Source organism: Micromys minutus, assembly GCF_963924665.1.
Source record: "Micromys minutus genome assembly, chromosome: 1".
Lineage (NCBI taxonomy): Eukaryota > Metazoa > Chordata > Mammalia > Rodentia > Muridae > Micromys > Micromys minutus.
The window spans coordinates 103824162-103832668 of NC_137969.1; the positions used below are offsets into that span (position 1 = coordinate 103824162).

Genomic DNA, 8507 nt, shown 5'->3' on the forward strand with positions numbered 1-8507 from the left:
ATTTCTCTCCTGGCAAAATGCAGAGTCCAAGGGTGTACCCACTATGATGCTTCCCAGGGAATTCGCTTCTAAGACCAGAAGAGATGATATGGTAAAAACGGTCCAGGCCCTATCAGGAACTAGTGTTAGCACATCACCATCCACAGCATGTTCTAACTTTTTTATAAGCCCCACAGCTCTGGGGAAAGAGCCCCAAGAAACCACATGTCAAGTCCTCATTAAGAGGACCCATGATACTTCCTTCTCCTACTACTGCCACCAGGACCAGGAAAGCTGCTAGGTAGAGGCAAGTTTAGCTACTGGGAGCAAGACTTGGCTGAGCAGCTATGAAAAAGGAAGACGATTCCAGGCAAACGGATAGCTTGGCACCAAGTCCCACATTTCCTAAAACTGAGGCTGCAGCCTCTGCAGAGAACACCATGTTCATTTTCACTGGTGGTCAGAGACTAAAGAGAGGCAGGTACAAAGCCTGTCTCCTTCCTTTGTGACCTCTGCAGGGGAGACACACCAAGCAGGGCCTCTCACTCCAGAGTTGTGCTCCACCTGGATGGACCTGTTCTTTTTCCTGGCAGCAGGCTCTGGGGGTCAGGTGGTCAGAAATGGCTCCCTACCAGCATGTCACCCTGGAGCCTCTTGTCCTCCCACTTCCCACCTCCCTTATGCTTGTCCAGGTGAGACAGAGCGAAGAAAGTTTCGGTGCTGAACACATCAAAGAGAGCAGCAGAGCTGAGCCCCGAGAGGAAGGCTGGCAGGTCTCTGGAGCTGACAAGTGAATACCTAGGCCCAGCCTGGGGTCACAGAAGACATCATGGCTCGGAAGGAGGCCTGGCTCAGAAATGACACAGTTCCCTGACCAAACTTGTTCATTCCTCAAGAACAAGCTCCGATTTCTCTAGTCTGGAGGACAGCGCTTCCTCCATCATAAGAAGGAATTCTGTGGGCTTGAGGAGAGCTGTGGATCTGAACATCCTGACATTCAGGAAACATTGGCTCCCAGCAGTCAGGTGTGGAAGATGTAGACAAGCAACTGAGGAAGGCGCTAGGTTCAAGGACCCCTTCCTCACCTAACTCTCTGCTCTCCAACAGAAAACCAAAGTCATGTGTGGACGATGCTCAGATAAGTTAGCACCACATGCACTTGTGTGTGCCCTGACAAAGGGGTTCATCGTGAAACTTGCTGCCATGGGAAGGTCTTCATCACTACAATCCTGGTCTTCTCTTCATTTAGGATGGCCACAAGATGAACACTGATCAGCCATCACACACACACACACACACACACACACACACACACACAAACACACACACACACACACAAGTTTTCAGAGCTGTGCCGATATTCCTACAAGACAGGTTAAGGAAGGAGGAGATAAGGTGTGAATTCCTGGCTGCCACAAACTCACATTCCACCTCCTTCTGCAGCAAATGGTTCCTGAAGCACCTTAAACATAGAGAAGCATGGTCAAGACCATAACAAAGCAACCCACTTTTCCTTGAGAGTACCCCATAAAGCACAGACAGACAGACAGTCTCTCTCCCTCTACCTTCCCCCCTCACTCTCTCTCCACTCCACTACCTATTGACAGTTTCTCTCAACTGGTTTCTAAGAGAGCAGTACAATCTACCACCTTCCCAGCCCAGCTTCATTACTCTGAGGTGGAAGCAGAGGTCTGCCCCAGTGAACACCCATACCCAAACCATTCTGACCACACAAGCAAGATAATCGGTGCCACTGCCTTGTTCCTCATGTAGGGCCAAATGGGACTCACCACATGGTCAGGATTGTAAAGGTATGATGTCATGCAGTAGCTGGCCAGTGATATGACAATATTCATGCCATATAGCTGAGAACATGATTTGGTCACTCCCCTCAGCATATTCCAGTATGCCAAAAGGCCTGGGGCTAGAGGGTCAGAGAGGAAAGCCTGCTGCCAAGCACAACAGTCCAAACCACAGAGCAAGTCAGAGGCGCCTTTCCCTCTGGGTCAGGGCCTCCTGCCTAAGCTACTTCCATTTTGTTCACTTGGACTAGTGTTATGTCAAGACCAGGCTTCAGAAGCCCAACTTTTACCACAAGCAGATACTTGGTGGACTCAAAATTACCTCAAATGCATGATCTCCACAGGGCATCTCCCTGTATTCCTAGTCAGATGGTGGGTTCCTGTGGACTCCAGGAACTACAGGAACTCAGGAACTCTACTGAGAAGGCACCCAGGAGAGCACTGCAGACACCATACCAGCAGATGTCTACTCAACATTACTAGCTCATAACAACATCTATGGCTCTTTCTAAATCTGTCCCCTAAGGTAAATACTGATTACAAAGCAGTCCCACAGGTGTTGCCTATAGAGACAATGCTGAGCCCTAGTCCCAAAAAGGCCTACTTACCTTGGCACAGTGAACCAAAACAATCTCAATGTGTAGCCAAGTAAGTTTTGAGGAATCATGTCTGTAGAACCCTGGGATAGGAAGGGACATCACCATAGGAATCCTGAAGGAAGGAGGCTGTGATGACAAAGACAGATATTGGAAGAGCAGCCCAATGCCATAGCAGACAGGACAATGATGGGTCTCTAGTGAAGGATGTGGCTTCCCTTCTCTCCCGCTACACCCTACCTCAGCAACCCATGACAGGAGCAGATTTCCAAGGCAATAGCATACACATGTGCCTTGGCACATGCTGAAACCTTCTAATCAGGGCCTCTTCAACTTCACTGTTCAGGGGAAGTTTGCCTGTTTTCCCACACTCTGCCCCAGCCCATCGCCCATTCCTTTCTCCTCACCTCTGTGACAGAAGTTTCCTCAGGGTAGGCTCTACTCCTACCCTAGTTCCCTTCAATTCCTCCCCCTTTTCTATCTCCCTTCTCCCACTGGACTCCTGCAGATTTTCTATTTATACCCCATGGGAACTGTGAGAGAGAAGACTGAAGAGGGCACAAGGATGGGACTGGTGAGAAACCTGAGACCTGTGTGCAGACAGTCTTGCTTCCAGGGGTAGGTGCTCCGCAGGAGCTGGGGAGGAAGGCCTTCATCAGGTAAATGCCACATGAGACCACCTATCTGTACAGCCAGCAGTTCTGGGTTGAGCACAAGGAGGAAGCTAGCAGCAAAGGTCTAATGGAGGGTGGTTGTGGGAGCCTGTGCCCTGGATGTGTGAGCACACAGCACCCTGACGTTCTGGCCTGGCTCCTTTCGGTGGCTGTCCATCTGCACCAGGCCTTGTCTACTTCACCACTTCAAAGAAGATACATGCAAAGTCCTCTGTTAGTCATGTTGATATAGGCATGACTTAGCACTAAGCTACCCTGCTATCTGTACCTTAGCCCTCCACTTGATCCCTCCCCTACTGAACCCTTGCCCCCTTTGCAAAACTTTCCTTCCTCCCTTCCCATCCTCTGGTCGATACACTCTGCTATCTACATCTGGCTCAACATTCCAAGGATCTACATAAGAGGGAGACTGTAAGCTTGCTCCTTCTAAAGAGATAGACACCTTAAGTCTTGTACACCATAAATAAGTGTAATTTGTCATTTGCAAGGGACATCCAAAATGCATTAAAATAAAATGTAGACATGCATTTTGGTGCCCTAAATTACTGGATCCCATTCCCCTCTCCTTCCTTTGCAGCTCCTTCCCACAGTATTTATGGCTCACCTTTGAGTGGGCAGGCAGCAGCAAAGTGTTTTAAATACTCAAGTAATTCGCCTTCTCATTGACTTCCAGCGCTAGCCATTTTGGAGCCCGAGTCTATAGGTTCAGCCTGGAGCTGGTCAGTGGGTGTGGTTGAACTTGTTGATAGTTCCACGGGGCACAGGCTCTCGCTCTCTTCAATTAGCCCTGTGATTGTTGCATTCTTGCTGACCCTGGTGGGGACTGCTCATCAGGTAGGGTATTACCAAAGTCACATCAACTTCAATATCCTCCAAACATTCACAGCTTTACCTTCCATGTCTGTGGTATCTAGACAGGGCATATTCTCCAGGCAATACTGAGTGTTTGGCACGCTGTCTCTTCTGCAGACCTTCCTCATTCCTTCATTATCCTCCTGCAGGTGATCCTTCTCAGGTAATAAAAAAGTTGGACAGGCATGTTCACTTTCTTCTTCAAGGTGTAAGGCAAGGGGAGTGGGGCTGCAGCACTGGTGTTTAAACAGGGCTTCACAGTTGGGAGACAGCTATCCCCACAGCTCAACTGATGTTTCAATATATTGAATTTAGCTTTGACCCTCATTTTATAACCTATGTTTTACATAACATGAATTCCTACAGACTATATGTCTAATCATACACACGCTCTTCATGGTCATCAAAATTATTTCTTTAGAGACAGTTGGTACATGTTCTCGGATGTGGTACAGCCATGTGTGCTCCACTAGATGACCTACTATCATATACCATGGGGATGAGAGGACCATGAGCAATCTTGCACTAATAACTTGGCTGGTTCTGGACAAGTGACAAGGAAGATGATACATTGTAGTAGTGATGAGCAGAAGTATGCCTGGAAGAGTTGTTTCTAAGTATGTGAGCATGACACAAAGAAGGACACTCAAGCTCTGTGTCAACTGTAAGACCATTACAGTTTTCCTGTCAAGGTATCTGGAGTCCAGTAGACCAGGGGGCACAGATCTTCCCCATCATCTGTCCCTTTGTGAGTTTAGTTGCCATGCTAAAGTCACAAAGCTTCTAACTTTCTGCTGCATCCACTAGAAAGTTTTCTAATTTGATATTCTGATAGACATGTGCCTCTGGCAGAGGAAGTGAACAACTGATAGAACCTGTTGGAAAATCGATCATGCCTCCTCCTATTTGTAGTCCAGCTCCTCCAGGCACCTCTCCAGTTCTCCCCACCACACTCCATTATCATATAAGTGGTTAATGATGTATCAACCATGTGAAAGAATTGGATGATCTTCCAATGGCTTAATAAGTTCTACCTCAGAGTTGCTGTCATACAAGTTTGTCACTTTTCTCCAGGACAGTTACTTGTTTATGTGTGGGAACATGTCATGCAAGTTTCACCTCCTTGAATGCACCACAGCTCAGGGACAGTAAGATTTTGTAATCATTTTGAAGAATGACCTCTTCACTGGACTGGTCATGAAAATTGCCTCCATCACAACCACTTTATTATGGAAATGGTAGCACCACACATGGCTGGGAAGAAATATAAAGGAGGTTAGAAGTTTATAGCTATGAATTATAAACCATAAAATCTGAAAGATCTCAAACAACCTAATGATGCATCTCAAGTCATAGAAAAATAACAACAACACAAATCCCAAAGTTGTAGATTTAAAAAAAAAAAACAGTAAAAAACAGAGATGGGACACTCAAAGGACAATACAGAAACAGACAAAAAGGGTTTTAAGAAGAGTATATTCACAAGAAGAAATAAAATTGGCAAACCCTTACCCAAATTAATCAAATTAGAGACTAAAGGTGATTTTTATAAAAGATGCAACCACAAAATATCACTAATATTTTGAGATTTTTTTTATACTCCATTAAGTTAAAGACATGAAATCATGAAATTGCTAGACTTACGTAAACACTGAACTAATATAAAATAAAAATACTTTAATGGGTCAATAATAAGTAACAATATTGAACTAGTAATAAAAATAGCTCACAAGAAAGAAAAACCCAGGAATTCTGGATTCACTGAAACTACCAGACCTTAGAGAAATAAACACCAGTGATCTTAAAATTATTCCCTAAATGAGACAAGGAAGAACACCTCCAAATCAATCACAGAGCTAGTATTGCTCTTCTCCCAAAACCAAATAAGGACAAAATGTATACTTAATTTCTTTGATTAACATAGATGTGAATATCATTAATGTTGAATTATGCCCAATTCAACAACAGACTAAAGCCTTCCTTCAGCACCAAGATGGCTCTACCCAGGAACATAAGAGTTAAGAACATATATACAAACTGACCATAGCCTACAAACAGGTTGTGTGTGTGGGTTCCTTGCTCAGCCACAATGAGGGGTGAACTATTACTATTTTGAAGAAAGAAGATGAAGCAGGCTAATCCCACCAATGTGTAATGTTTCTGTTTTGTCCCCTATGGGTCATAAGCAGGCAGAGTAGCAGTCACACAGAGGTGGGCAGAGAAAGTGACAGACATAGAGCAGGAGGCACAATCACAGTGTAGTATAGGCATATATGAAAATGTTATCATGAAGTTCCTTGTGGACAATATATACTAAAAGCTGTTTTAAAATAAAAAAAAAAGAAACCAAAGCAAAAAAATGAGTTTCAAAAGGAGAATGGGTAATAATTAATGAAGAGAAAATCAGGGCACAAATTAACCCTAAAACAAGAACCAATAATATAAAAATTAGACTGTTGGAGGCAGCTGCAGCGCCATATTGGATGCTCTGCTCATGAGAAGACTGGGATGCCCCTTGTTTATTTCATGTGCTGAGTAAGGGGAAGGGGTTGGGGAGGGGGTCTTGGCTGTCTTGCTACTTGTTTTACTGTGCTATAGACTGCAGAGAGTTGATCTTCCCTGGACTCTCTCAAACCCCTTATCCCTGTGGACAGAATGCAGCTGCAGCCACATTGGTCTAACCTCATTCCCCTCAGACAAAGAATTCACAACTTCAGGCTCTGTCTTCATTTTTTCAGAGGTCTCAAACCCAGCTTCCCAGAGCTGCCATCCCAAACAGTGGTCCTTCCATTCGTTGGGGTGCGAAAACCCCCGCTGCCATGTATCAGGCCAATCAGCACATCATGATGGTTAACCATCTGTCTATACCATACCCAGTGCCCCAGGGGCCTCAGTACTGTATACCACTGTACTGCTACAGCGGCACTCTGTATCCAGTTCAGCCACCCGGCCCGGGGTCTTTTTACTCTGGACCAGGACTTAGGAACTTTGCTGATGCTTATAGAAGATGGAATCTTCCCTCCCACTGTCAAGTCAGCCCGTGATCAGTCAGCACCTGTGATAGTGCCTACAAAGCAACAGCTCCCTCCAGCCAAGAGAGAGAAAAACTATATGAATTTGAGATCCAAATCAGGAAGGTAAAGACATAACAGAAGAGATTATGTTTGGAGGTGGCAGCAGAAATCCCACTCCACCTATAGGAAGACCTGCATCCACACCCACTCCTCCTCAGCTGCCCAACCAGGTCCCTAGCACATCCCTGTGGTATATGGGACCTTGGAGAGTGCTCATCTTGCTGCCAGCACCCTGTCACTGCAGCTAGTGACCTGAAGCAACAAGATAAGCCAAGCCAATACCAGATCCACTGTTCCAGAGTCCTTCCATAGTCCTTAGGCTCCTGCTTAGTGAAGAGAAGAAAGAGCAAGCAGGCCAGATGCCAGAGACAGCTGCAGGAGAGCAATCTGACTAAAATCAGGGACTAGACAAGGCTGCTCACTCTCCCCCTACCTTTTCAACATAGTACTGGCAGTCCCAGCTGGAGCAATTAGACAGCAAAAGGAAATCAAAGGGATACAAATTGAAAAGGAAAAAGTAAAAACATCACTGTTTGCAGATGACATGATAGTGTACATAAGTGACCCCAAAACTTCCACCAGAGAACTTCTACAGCTGATAAACAACTTCAGCAAAGTGGCTGGATATAAAATTAACTCAAACGAATTAGTAGCCTTCCTCTACTCAAAGACAAGCATGCGGGGGAAAAAATTAAGGAAAAAATACCCTTCACAATAGTCACAAACCATATGAAATACCTTCTTGTGACTCTAACTAAGGAGGTGAAGGACCTGTATGACAAGAACTTCAAATCTCTAAAGATAGAAATCGAGGAAGATCTCAGAAAATGGAAAGATCTCCCATGCTCATGGATCAGAAAGATCAACATTTTAAAAATGGCCATCTTACCAAAAGCAATCTACAGATTCAATGCAATCCCCATCAAAATTCCAACCCAATTCTTCATAGAGTTGGAAAGAACAATGTACAGTTTCATCTGGAATAACAAAAGACCTAGAATAGCGAAATCCATCCTCAACAACAAGAAAACATCTGTGGGAATCACCATCCCTGACATCAAGCTATATTACAAGGCAATTTTGTTAAAAAACTGCTTGGTACTGGTACAGAAATAGGCACGTGAATCAATGGAATAGAATAGAAGATCCAGAAATGAGCCCTCATGTATATGGTCATCTGATTTCTGACAAAGGAGCTATAAACATTCAATGGAAAAAGGACAGCCTATTCAACAAATGGTGTTGGTCCAACTGGCACTCAGCATGTAGAAGAATGAAAATAGACCCTTTCTTATCTCCTTGTACAAAATTCAAGTGCAAGTGGATCAAAGATCTCCACATAAAACCAGGTACACTGAAACAATTAGAACATAAATTAAGGAAAACCTTAGAACACATAGGCACAGGAGAATATTTCCTGAACAGAACACCAATGGCTTGTTCTCTAAGGTCAAATATCGACAATTGAGACCTAATGAGATTGCAAAGTTTCTGTACAGCTAAGGACACTGTCAAGAAAACAAAAGAGCA

General features: G+C 44.6%; 1 pseudogene across 1 annotated transcript; it reads left to right on the forward strand.

Annotated features, from left to right (window-relative positions):
* The first annotated feature begins 599 nt into the window (after positions 1–599).
* Positions 600–7225, forward strand: LOC308437095 (eukaryotic translation initiation factor 4 gamma 3-like; annotated as a pseudogene). The gene is made up of 2 exons: positions 600–671; positions 6600–7225. The product of its transcript is annotated as a eukaryotic translation initiation factor 4 gamma 3-like (transcript).
* The last annotated feature ends 1282 nt before the right edge of the window (positions 7226–8507 follow it).